Source organism: Chamaea fasciata, unplaced genomic scaffold (assembly GCF_029207755.1).
Source record: "Chamaea fasciata isolate MVZ Bird 193981 ecotype frontalis unplaced genomic scaffold, bChaFas1.0.hap1 SCAF_2, whole genome shotgun sequence".
Taxonomy (NCBI): Eukaryota; Metazoa; Chordata; class Aves; order Passeriformes; family Sylviidae; genus Chamaea; species Chamaea fasciata.
In genome coordinates, this window is record NW_027094087.1 from 3,035,140 (window position 1) to 3,047,257 (window position 12,118).

General features: G+C 40.7%; 1 long non-coding RNA gene across 1 annotated transcript in view; it reads left to right on the top strand.

Moving 5' to 3' along the window:
- Window positions 1-9,224: 9,224 nt before the first annotated feature.
- Window positions 9,225-12,118, top strand: part of LOC136304212 (uncharacterized) — a 98,220-nt gene continuing 95,326 nt past the window's right edge. The window contains exon 1 of the long non-coding RNA XR_010724426.1: window positions 9,225-9,288. This is a non-coding gene — a long non-coding RNA (uncharacterized lncRNA). The remainder of the gene's footprint in view (window positions 9,289-12,118) is intronic.

A 12,118-nucleotide genomic window follows, 5' to 3' on the forward strand; every position in this document is an offset into this window, starting at 1 on the left:
CTGAGAAACTTCCACCTGAAGGAGTTGAAAAACACCAGGGCAGAATGGAAAATAATCACTAGAGGTGTTTACTTGATCTGTGGAACGCTTTGTGTTCCACTTTGTGGAGCAAAAACATCGAGATGGTTTTGGTGCTAAGATTTCACGTGAATTTAAGGAGAGGCTGGGCAAATTCATAACAGAGAAATCCTTCGATATCAGTGAAAAGGGCCTGACCACAAATTGGTGGAGGAGTATTTCAATGGAATGCCAACAGTTCATTTTAATGAAATACCAACGCATACCAAGCCTTTTTCTTAATTTTTTTTGGCTCTTTGGCTACTGTCAAAGCAAGCTATTGGGACTAAGTTTTGACACACTGGTGCTGCTCTGTAATCCATCAAGAATTCAGCTGCTTGTTTTGTTTTCAAAAGAGCGTGGTCTTGCAATCAGAAATTTTACATTGGGGAAAAAAAACCCCAACTCGCTAATCATGTCTATGCTGATTTTGTTAGGGTGCTCTTTTTGTTTCAGCTCATTCCCTCATAATCACATTTTAATTCATTCCTCGTAGCTGGCATGTTGGTCGTTTCCCAACATGACCATTTTCAGTTGTCTCCAAATGCCCACAGATCAAACACATATTGCTTCCGTCCTTAAGTTTCCCCCAGCCTAATAAATACAAGATAGTCTTTGCAATCATGTTTTCTTTTAGTGGGAAAACACGAAAAATCTGAAACAGATTTGGGATTTCTTACTTTTAATGTGGTGAGGTGCTTTGCGGGGGTTTCTCCACAAAAATTGAAAAAAGTAGGTATATAAATTTCCGGATCTCTTGAAAACTATTCAGCGTTGGCCCATGCAGGAAAATCAGAATGAATTGTGCATAGATGTTAAAAATGCCTATGAGGTTGTTGTGACCCGTGCATATGTTTAGCCAGGCCCTTTGCTTTTTTAAGGCTGTCTGGTGGGTATTATCCACCAATCTAAACATAAAAGCAAATTAAAGAGGTTGTTCACTTCTCCTGGAAACCCAGTTTGCTGAAGGGAAGCGTTCCTGCCATCAAGGAAGCCAGCATGTCATGTTTAAGTGGCAGCTCAGTGATGATAAAAATGGACTTTTGTTATCAAGCAGGGGATTTTCAGCTAAACCACAGCATTTCCACACAGTTTTATTGCATTTGGTCCTTTTTAGCGATGCCCTTCCCCTGCCCTCTTTCTATCTTTGTGACTGGAAGGAGCTTTGTTCCCTCTCTGCCCCGAGCCTGGCCCTAAGCATTGATCTCCAGTGGGTGAGTTGTCTGCATTTAGCTCTGGTAAAATCAAAAATAAAGCTCTTGGCTGAAGATTTCGGAAGTTTTGCTCAGTTAAGGAGTCTCTGAAAGTTTCCAGCCAGATTGACAGGTGAGAAAACACGCTGTGGTTTGGCTCCCTTGTGCTAGAATGCTGTATTCTCCTGGAGTTTACTGCGGTGATGGGAAGCTTTATCACATAAATAATGCATTGATTCAGCTCAATTATTTGCTGTATCATTGCCTATGTGCTTGAGGAGTTATAATTTACATATCTATTTTAAATAAAGCCTTTGAAAACAGCCATTAAGCTTCAGCATGAACAGTAGGGTGGGTTTATGTCAGAAGCTGCAACTTATATCTTACAAAGTCTGACTAAATAACCTTAAATGAAAGAGGTTTTTCTCTTCCCTGGGAAGTGCACACTATAACTTCTATGCAGAGAATGGCAGAATCTGTTTCAACTTAAACTTGTGCTGCAGGTTTCATCCAAAAATATTTTTAAAAAGCAGCTTTAGTTACAAGCAAAGCAACCACCACTAGAAGGGAAAGCGTTGCACTGAACACTGCATATGGAACAATTTCTTTTTTTCCTTCCACTTGATCTTGCAAAACCCAGCTTTGAGTAGAGGCAACTGCATGACCCAGAACAAAATCAGAAAATTTTAAATTTGAAGACAATTTGAAGCCTTTATCATAATGGTACTGTATGATAATTTCAATTTGTTGTAGGTTTTGAAAAAATTTTAACATTCTTTGGAAAGTCTGGAACTTTGCATGGAGCTTAGTTTAGACTTCTCTAGATAGTTACAAAAGCAAAGGTGAATTAAAAATCAAGCCTGACATTTTAAATCTAAATTTTGGCATCAAAAGAGATAGTTTTATTTATGGCGTTCAATAGAACAACATAAATTAGGGTTTCTGAAAAATCTACTTATTTTTCTTCAGATGTCAAGAAGCAAAGTGAGTGTCACCAAACTTCACAGATTTGTGTTTTTCTTCAGTAGAGTCTCCTACAGAAAGACAAAACAGAAAGGTAATAAAAAGTAATTTACTGAATTGTCCAAGTCGCCCTTCTCTGAGGAATTAAAATATTCCCCAACTTTCCCCATCTATTTCTGTGATGCTATTTTAATTGCACGTCAGTGGCTTGGAAAAGGGTGGGTGACGAATTGCACCCACAGGAATGCTTGGCACATAATTATTATTTTTTTTTTGGACTTTCAATTCGTTGCAGCTCACTTGAGGCAATAAAGATGACATCTCCAGAAAAGGAGTGTATTACTTGACGTCAAGTGTCAACTTGATGTCACGATTATTAATCCCCAATCCATCCTAGGACTTTCTGTGACGAGCTAAATTTAAAAATAAATAAAATTTTAAAGAGAGAAAAAAGGCAAAAAAAGCAGCACCCTAACATTTGGTCTCCCCATTATTTTCCCACACAGGCCAAATATTTAAAGAGTACAGTGAAATTTCAGGCGCTAAATAATCTGGGTAAAGATATTACAGGTAAAATTATGGTTGTTGGATCTTTTATGAGAATTAAACACAAAAGAGAATAGTTATTTGAGAGGTTTGTTTGTTTGTTTGTTTGGTTGGTTGGTTTTTGTTTGTTTGTTTTTATTGGTTTTTTTGGGGGTTTTTTTTGGTGGGGTTTTTTTTGGCAAGAAAAGGAGAGTGAAATATTATGACTGAATTGGTAGGAATGATTATCTTGAAAACAGAGCAGTCGAACAGTTGCAGTAAAGGATAAGGAAACCAGGATTTGTTTTTTGGTTTGTCCTCACGGTTCAGTATGTTTTCAAGTACACAAGATTTGGCCATTGTTGTCCTTTCATAAATATGTGGGGGGGGTTTTGTTTTGTTTAGTGAATATCTGTAACTTTAGGCCTTTTTTAAACTTATTTTCTGCTAGGAGGAAAACCTGATATTTTTCATGGAAAAAAATGTAGGAAAAAACCCCATTCTGGTCAGCTAGCACTTCTGATTTCATCTGTTGAGTGATTAAAAAAAATCTGACAGTGATTATAGATGAGTTGGGGGGAAAAAAGTGTGTTTTCTTTAAGCTGCACTATAGATCTCACATTTTTAAGCAGTGCTCGTGAAGATAAAATCCCCAACTCTGCTATTTTACAGAAACATCCAAATGTTTATTTGCTAATCTGTGTCTGAACTCCTTTTGATGGCTGGTCTTCATTTATGCACCTCTCCTTAGAGGGAAGACCAAGACAGGGAACTTCCACTTCTAGAATGAGTGAAGCCCAGATCAGTCAATGATCCCGTTGGTTTTTTAGGCAGAAACCTTGGGTGGTGCACACCTTGGGCTGTGTTCAAACTCTGGATGTGTTGATAAGATTTTAAACCTGCTCATCTCACAAGCGCACAGCTACCCCAGCATTTCCTGTTTTCCCCAGCAGGGCAGAACAAGCGGGATTTAAAATAATTTACCCCAAAGTGACCCACAGCAGTCAGCTCTGAAGTACAAAAAAAACCCCCCAAAAAATCCAACCCTCTACTTCCTTCTGAGGATGGGTTAAAAGACTCTTGTTTTGCCCCCATGAAGAGTGACCTCAGGAGGGGTAATTGACCTTTCTGATTCCACTATTAGATATGTGGTCAACCCTCAGTCTGATAAGCAAACTCTAGACAGATTATTATTATTATTATTATTATTATTATTATTATTATTATTATTATTATTATTCTACAGAAATGTGCAGAAAAGAAGAAAATCAGCTGGAATACAAGGATGCTGTACTGATCCATGACTCCACTCTTGCTTGCCCAAAAAAATCCTACAAAAAAGTGAGACGTAAAGCCTGGTGTAGGAGTTTCCAACTCTGCCAGGTGTATTCACCTGCTGAGGGAGCCCTGGGTTCGCACATTGATTGGGTTGTAGTGGATTTTTTTTTTTGTTTCTCATAATCATACAACTTTGCGCTTTCGGTAAAGAAAAGTAGCCAGGTTGGGATTGACAGATAGCAAGAAATACTTTCCCACTTCCTGTCTGTAACAGGAATCCTCTTTGGTAGGGATCCGCTGTTTCTTCAGGGCTGTGTTGCTTTTTTAATGTTGTTGACTTGCAGCCACGTTATTGACAATAAACCAATTACACTCCGAAGCAAGGATTTACTAGAAGATATTTTATAGGTCTTAGAAGCAGTGCTGTCAGGAAGGATGATCTGGGAAGGAAAATTGTCTTTCTCCAGCTTTGGTGGTGGGAGTTTGTGAGGACTGAGCCGTTCAGTGCGAGAAGACAAAGCAGGATGCAGAAATTGAGCTGTCATTTCCCATTACTGCAATGGGAGAGATGACCTGAGCCCCTGTACAAAGATAATTTTGTTTCACTCTTACCCTTGGCAAGGTTGATGACTGAAAGCCAAGCTTGATTTTTAGGTGAGGAGTCAATACAATGCAGGGGCATGTGCTCTGGAATTAAATGCACAAGACAAATGAGGCTGAAGGGGAGGGAAGGAAGGAGAAAACCAGAAGCCCACTTTTGTCTCCCACTTTTATTGCTGTTTTTTTCTCTCTCTGTACTTTGTTAAGTAGGTACCATTGTAAATACAAAAACGACAACAACAGCAGGAAAAAAACCTCCATCCAAGACCCAAACCAACTCCAAACCCTCTCAAAACAAACAAAAAGTCACCCCTTCCCTCCCCACAACGTGGCAAAGGCTTTGGCGCTGTGGCTCTGCCAGGTTCTCTGGTGAAGGAAAACACATCCAGTGGTTCATAACAGGGACGATGGTCCTTTGATTACTGCTTTTGGCAATGGCAAATACGGCCTGACTTTCCTCCAGCTGCTGCTAGATATTAAGCTGTCAGCCTTCCAGTGTTCATTCAGGCCAGGCACAGAATGTCACAGCTCAGTGATGATCGACCCTCCACACCACGAGGGCTTGGAGCAGGTGACACCTTTCACAGCAAATGAGGAGGGTCTCAGTCTGACCTCCCTTACATTGATTTTATGGGTCTGTTGCCTCCTGTGGGGGCACTTCTCGTTAATATGGTGGGCTCAGAATCAGATCAGACAGTTTAGAGGATAATAATAGCACTTTGGCAACTCTTTTTTTTTTTTGCTTTTTCTTTTGTTGTGTCTGTTTTTTTTAATAAAGAGAGGAAATTAACACTCCTGCATTCCTTAATCCTCTTTAGGTTTAATTCATTCCTCACTGGGAAATCCACTTTATTGGAGGTGATTATGATACAAATCCTGCAGGGCAGTGTTGGTCCTTTCTTGGTCATGCCTTGTAGAACATTTAGGGCAAAGATTCTCACAGCAGCTCTCTCTGCTACAAATCTTTACTGATTAAATTCATGCACTTGCTCAGATTTTCCCTTTGACTCTGAGAGTTAAATATATACCAGAATAATCTTCTGATTATACCAAATATTAGTCCCAGATCCTCTGGCAGGAAAGCAACTTCTAGAGGTGGCTCCTGTTTTAAAGACTTCATGTCCTGATTCTGACTTGTGCACAGGTATTGCTCCCTATAAATCTAGGGGAAAAGTGATCCAATAGTGAATTCGGTGGGCACAGAGCCTGGGAAGAGTCTGATTTAGGATAACATTTGATCACTTGAATTTGGAAGCAAAAGCTGGGGAAAAAAGTGGGGAAAAACAGAGTAGTTCCTCATGAGGGAGGAAGCTGAGGGAGTTAAAACTTACCTGTTCACATTTTCTGTCGAAAAACTCTTCAGAGATAAACAGGGACAATTTTTATGACTGCCTCTATGGGATTTTATCTTGATCTTTCCAGCCCTCTGCATGCCCTCTATTGGGAGCTCCACACAATCCTCAATTTTCTTTCACCATGCCAATGCTGTATTACACTTCAGTGATGTATTACTCTTGCCCTGTGCAGGTCTTAAAACAATTTTCCCCTCCCTGTATGAGTCCTCACTTGTATTGTTTTATTCCATAAAGGCTTTTACTTAACAGCAGACAAGGGCTGTGTAATCTCTCCACTCTCTAGGATATATATATATTTGGTTTTTTCCTGTTAATTTTTACAACAAATCCATTCTTTGCATATCACCTTGTAAATTGATAACAGCAATGTCTTTGAAAATAAAATCAAGGAGATACTAATTTCTGCTAAATATTCTACCTAATCCTGCAGACAGGGTAATTTTTTTTTTTCTGTCATCAGAACGCTTCTGTCTGATCTTCAGAATGATCAAAACAATTGTCATCTAAATACTTTCCTAATTTAATCATATTCCTTGTGAGGGGATGAGGTTTGTTGTTTTTTTTTTTTTTTCAATTTTATTCTACTCAACAATTTCTTTAACTTCTGTGAGCAACAAATTGAGTTATGAGCACTGTAGCCTTCAGCCAGTATGTGAATGATGCTATCAGATTGGACTGAACTGCTTATTTCATTGTCTGGATAAACGTTTGGCTGGCATTGGGACCTAATAGGAAGGATAGTATCCAAAATGCTGTCCGCTTAGTGCCTGTGAATGCATTTCGTTCTGTTAAGACAAACAGGTCACAAAATTGCTGCAACTTTATTGTTTTAATAGAAGGCAACCACTAATTTTTTAATCGAGGCCATAAAAAGCAGATATTTTTAAAACCCCAGGGATACTGAGGTTGGTGACTGGAATATCTGTGATTAACAAAGGGTGATAATTTATTGATGGTGAAGTGGCTTGATGAATTTGGCAAGAATATAAAAATACAGCCTCTGGATTACTTTTTGTGGTGTATTTTTTTTTCTTGGCAGTGGGTTTTTTGGTGGCTTTTGTTTGTCTTGTTGTTTTTTTTTAATGATTGGTTGTTATATATCAGTAACCTCTGTGGAGTCTGGGGGGAAAATGCTGCTTTGATGGTCTGCTCATGCACAACCATAGCTTTTGTTTAACTCTACAGTAACTCAAAGGGAAGCCTGCGTAACTTAGCCTTGATTGACCATTACTGGAGTTCTCCACGGACTGTGAAGGAGCCAGGATTTCACACACAAAGTCTAGAAAAGTTTTAAAACACTCAAACTTTGTCCCAAGGCAAAGAGATCTCTCTTCAATCACAAAAATCTTCATTAACACAGAACGAAAGTAGCAACTTCCTTCTTCCAGCCCTTCCAGAACTTCAGCTTGAGGAAATTCAATGACCTGACAAGTCTGCAGCCTCAGTCTCCAGCTGAATCAAAAACTGGTTTTGTTTAAATTGTTTGTATGAGGTATATCTGCATTGCATGAATGAGAGATTAGGTGGGTCCAAGGGTTAATTGTGCCAAGGTTGTTCTTTGAGGTGACCAGACTGTCAGGTGATGGAGACTGTTTGGAGTGGAATCCAAAGTTTTGTGAGTACCCTGAGAGCACATTTTTCTGCAGCATCCTGTTGGGCGGTGAAGTTCAGGTGCAATGAGGCTGGTTTGTAAGATCAGGGATGTGTGTATTTGGAATGGAGAACAGAAAATATTAGAGGATAAAATTGCCTTGGTTGTGACATTAATAACCTTTTGTAAAGTCAGGGTAAGACTAAATAATTACTGATTGCTGTGGTTTCAGATAACCACGTGTATGTGATCATATTTTCACTGGGACATTGCTCAGAGCCACGCTGCACTTTGATCTGGCACAGCTGGAGCAGTTAACTCAGAAATCAGCTGTGAATGTGAGTCTTATTCATCTGCAGAATAACCAAGACCTCTGGCTGAATTTAGTCACGTTTCCTTTATTTAGTCACAGTTTCTTGCAGGCTTGCATTCGGACTGTTACGTACAAGGGAAGAGCATTTCTGATTTCCCCCTTCCTATTGCTACTGTGAAAGTTGGAAACAGAGATTATGGCCGTTCACTGAATGGTAGTTGTAGGAGTAAGAAATTCTCAGATACACCCTGCATTCAAAGAGATACCCCCTGCATTCAAAGTGTGGCTGTTTGAATACATGGTCACTCCTGTGGTTGTCAGCATGAGGGAAATACACTTTGTCCCCCACCATCAGCCATAGAACTCACACAACATTTTCAGCCTCAGTCATTTTGCAGGAGGAGTGAACTCTTAACAGGCTGGAAATTGCTTTTACGTGGAAAGGCTCCTTGCTGACTGAAATGCGCCTCTTTGCTGTGAAAGGACACAGACTTGCAGCTGCTGTTTCCAAGTTTCCAGGCAAACCAAGCAAAGCTCTGCAGGGAACTCATCTGTGTGTTGAGGAGCTCGGTTTCACACACCCCTCTTCCAAAGGCTTCTGTTCCTCAGGTCCCTGGAAACAACAAGCAAAAGGGAATTTCCCTCCCTGTGGCCCAGACCTAGATTGGTCATGGGACACTGGGGCAGAGAGCACCCCGCAGACCGGGTCCCACCGGGAGCATTAACTCTGGATTTGCCAGGTGGAGGCTGGCGGTAGTTTTATGGTGGACTGCTCTCCCGTGGGACTGTCTGCTGCGGTTAATAAAAAAGTGAAGAAGACAGCCTGTTCTCTTCTTCATACCCTTTTCTGCAGCTTTTTGGTTTTCCAAACAGCTGGGAAACAGCTTGCAGGGCTGTGTGCGGGAGAATGAGCAGTTACCGGTGATCAGAGGAATGAAGAAATCTGGTCCTGATGGTCCTGACTGTGAACAAGACAGAAATAGCAGATCCTGGCAGGTTAGGAGGGAAGGTCAGGAAGAAGCAAAGGCTGCAGGTAGAAAGAATTGTTGGCCTGAGAAATGTGTGCCCTCCACTGCCCCCCACCAAATTCTTCCACAGCAATACTTAGAAAATTTCTTCAGTTCTGCTTGCAGCTCTTCTGAAAGGATCCTAAATTTTTCGGTTTGACCAAGCGCAGTTCAGTCATCTCAGTGAGGCAGGGAGCCTTGTTCACTAGTCAGCTGTTTGCATTTAAAAAGCTGCGCTCATTGGGAATTAGGGACACTGACAAAGTGGGTGTGGAAAAGGCTGTGCCTCCCACAGGAACAAACTTGCAATGACTCGAGGCCTTGTGCCATTATTTCGGTTGAGGAAAAACTGCGCAGGATTTTTTTGCACCCAGTGTCTCTGACAGTGATTATATACCCTCAGTTTGTGAGTATAACTTGTGAGTAACCGGGTGAGTGAGTGAGTGAGAGGAAAAGCTGTACTTCTAGAGTGACTTAAAAACCTGGCTGAGAGAGCACTTATGGATTAAGAGTGCAAGATCTGAGTGAGGCTGCGGTTTGTGTGTGTTTAAAATTTAGTATTAGGTACCTTGTAATAGTACCACAACTATGAAACCACACAGAGATGGTCAGTTAACTTCTGAATTTTTTATTTCTTCCTGTTTGCTTTCCTGGAACTTTAAGCTGAGTCTGTCGTCAGGCTGACTATGTGAGCCAGACTCTTTCTTTAGATCACATGTCGGTGCTGTAATTTTTATTTTTTATTTTTTTTTATTTTTTTTTTTTAATATATATCTATATATATATGAGAGGCAGCTTGGAAATCTGACAGTTTCTCTTAATAGAGCTGTTCCTCCCAAAATCATTTGGATTAAATCTAGAAAACTGATACCTGCTGAAAGCTTAAGAAAAGGTTCTAGTAAGGAAATCCTTTTATGTGCACAATATCTAGATTTTCTCCTGTCTTAAGGGGGAATGTAAAGAAAGAGAATCAACATTCCACAGCCAATATATCCTTGTTTGGGTTAAGAAATTGAGAAAGATACTTTCCCAGCTTTGAAGTGAGCAGGATAATTTGTCTGTTTCTTTCTATAACTCTTCCTGTTCATTTCCTGCCTCTGTCTAAGCAAAAAGGCTGTCTGGGACTGTGTGACCCTTAGGTGTAAGAAGACCAGATTATCAAAAGGCTCCAAACAGCAAAAATAAACATTGCCTTAGCCCTGGAATTAAGGCTTTCCCCTTCAGGTAGGATACTGACACCGGATATTGCTCACAACATGTTACCTGGAGCACTGCAAGCCCAGGAGGGAAGGATGGCATTTCCAGCTGCTCCTGCAGGAAAGGAAATCACCCTCCAGTCTCTGACAGCTCAGTGGGGTTGGCCAACAGCCCCCCAAAAACTGGTACAAGCAAATTTTTATGTACCGAAGGCATGCTGTTGGCAGACTCTTGTTTAGAAGATATTCTCTCTTTTGGTTAACCCGGAATTCAGCTCTTTATTTTGAGCATCATTTACAAACTCCGGTATCCAGATAAAACCCTGACTTCCTTTTAAAGCTGGCAAATCACATCAGCTTTCTGAAATGGTTTTTGAAGCCACCCCAAACTCTACTGTGCATTAGCAAATCCATTTTAATTAAAGCTCAGTTTCAGTTGATAGCCTCAAGCCTTAAGCTCCATAACTCAATTCTTCTCTCAACCTTGTTGAACAGACTCGTGCTGAATTTTGAGCTTAGTATAAATCTGCACAGAGATTTTTCTGAAGCTGTTCAGAGGGTGTGTCTTTGCAGTACTGCTTGCCTGGTACAGTTTAAAAGTGGAAGGAATCTCATGCTCTTACATGGCTGAAACAACTTTGCTGAAAAAAGTACACTCTGATATCCCTAATGATTTGTGCCCCCATCAATATTACAGTCTTTCATAGAGGAAAACCACGTAATCCTCTGTCAGGGAAGGGTTGAGGCTGACTTACTCTTTGTCAGTAAGCAGTGGAATAATCTTTTCCAGAAACACAAAGGAAAAGGCATTTGGGACAAGGCGGCCTAGATTTACCAAGGACACGTCTTGCCTGGCCAGCCTCATTTCCTCTCTAGTGAGATTGGTGGTGTGCTGACGAGGGGAGAACCATGTGTGTTGTTTCTCTTGCCTTTAGAAGGGTCTTGGGCAGGGTTTCCACATTTGGTGGGTTGTGGACTTGACAAGTGGATGGAAACTGTCTGGACACTTCAGAGGTTGTGATCAGTGGCACAAACTGATGGCTGTCAGCTCCCAGAGGTGGATACTGATGCAAATTCTATGTGAAGTCTCCATCATCAGCCTGAATGATGGGCTAGAGATGCACCCACAGAAAATTCACTGGATGAATTCGTGGTGGGAGATGAATTTGGAGTGCTGGAGAGGGCAGGCTGATACTCAGAGGGAGCTGGAGATGCTGAAGAAAAGGGATGGACTGCAGGCCATCAGCACAGGGAAGTGCCAGGTCCAGTCCCTGGGCTGGTATCACGCTGCAGGGCAACATCTTGTGTCCAGAGAAACACTTTTGGAGAACAGGACACAGGGGCTCTGGCCATTAACAAGTTTATTTGAGTCTTCAGAGTTCTGACTCCGCTGTTAACCTTTTCAAACCTAAGCATAAGGATAATAATATATCCTCAAACTTCAGCCTCTCTCTAAATAAACACATGAGCAGCTGGTGAAAGAACCGAGCATCTGTCCTTTAGCCTGTGGAATGGAACAAGGTATATGCTGGAAATAAATGTACCTGCACAGCCTCCTTCTACTGAGATTACTGACACACCAGTTGCTGTGCTGATTCATTCTGTGGAATTATTTTCAGAATGCCAGAACTGAGGAAAAAAAAAAGAAGGGTTTTCTTCTGCAAGTAGAAGAAATCATAGACTGAGGGGAACTCTTTTTTAAGTTGTTTTTATAGAATGCATTTAGGGACTAATTCTGCTCAGCAACTAAAAAGTCTCTCACGAATGCACTTCTGTCTTTTAGCAGCTTAAGAATGGTAAAATTCAGTATGTGCTGGCTAATTCCTATTAAAATCTCTTAGCAGTTGTGGGCTTTTACGTCATTAGGTAAAAGAACACCTTAACCCTGAATTTATGTCAGGTATTTTGTCTGCCATAAACATGCCCCATCATAAACGTGTACATTCTATCAACATTTTTAATATTTGTGTGGTTTATTGTTAAACTACTCTTTTTAAGTTAAGAGTTGTTTTACTTTGAAAGTGTGGAAACCGTTTTAAG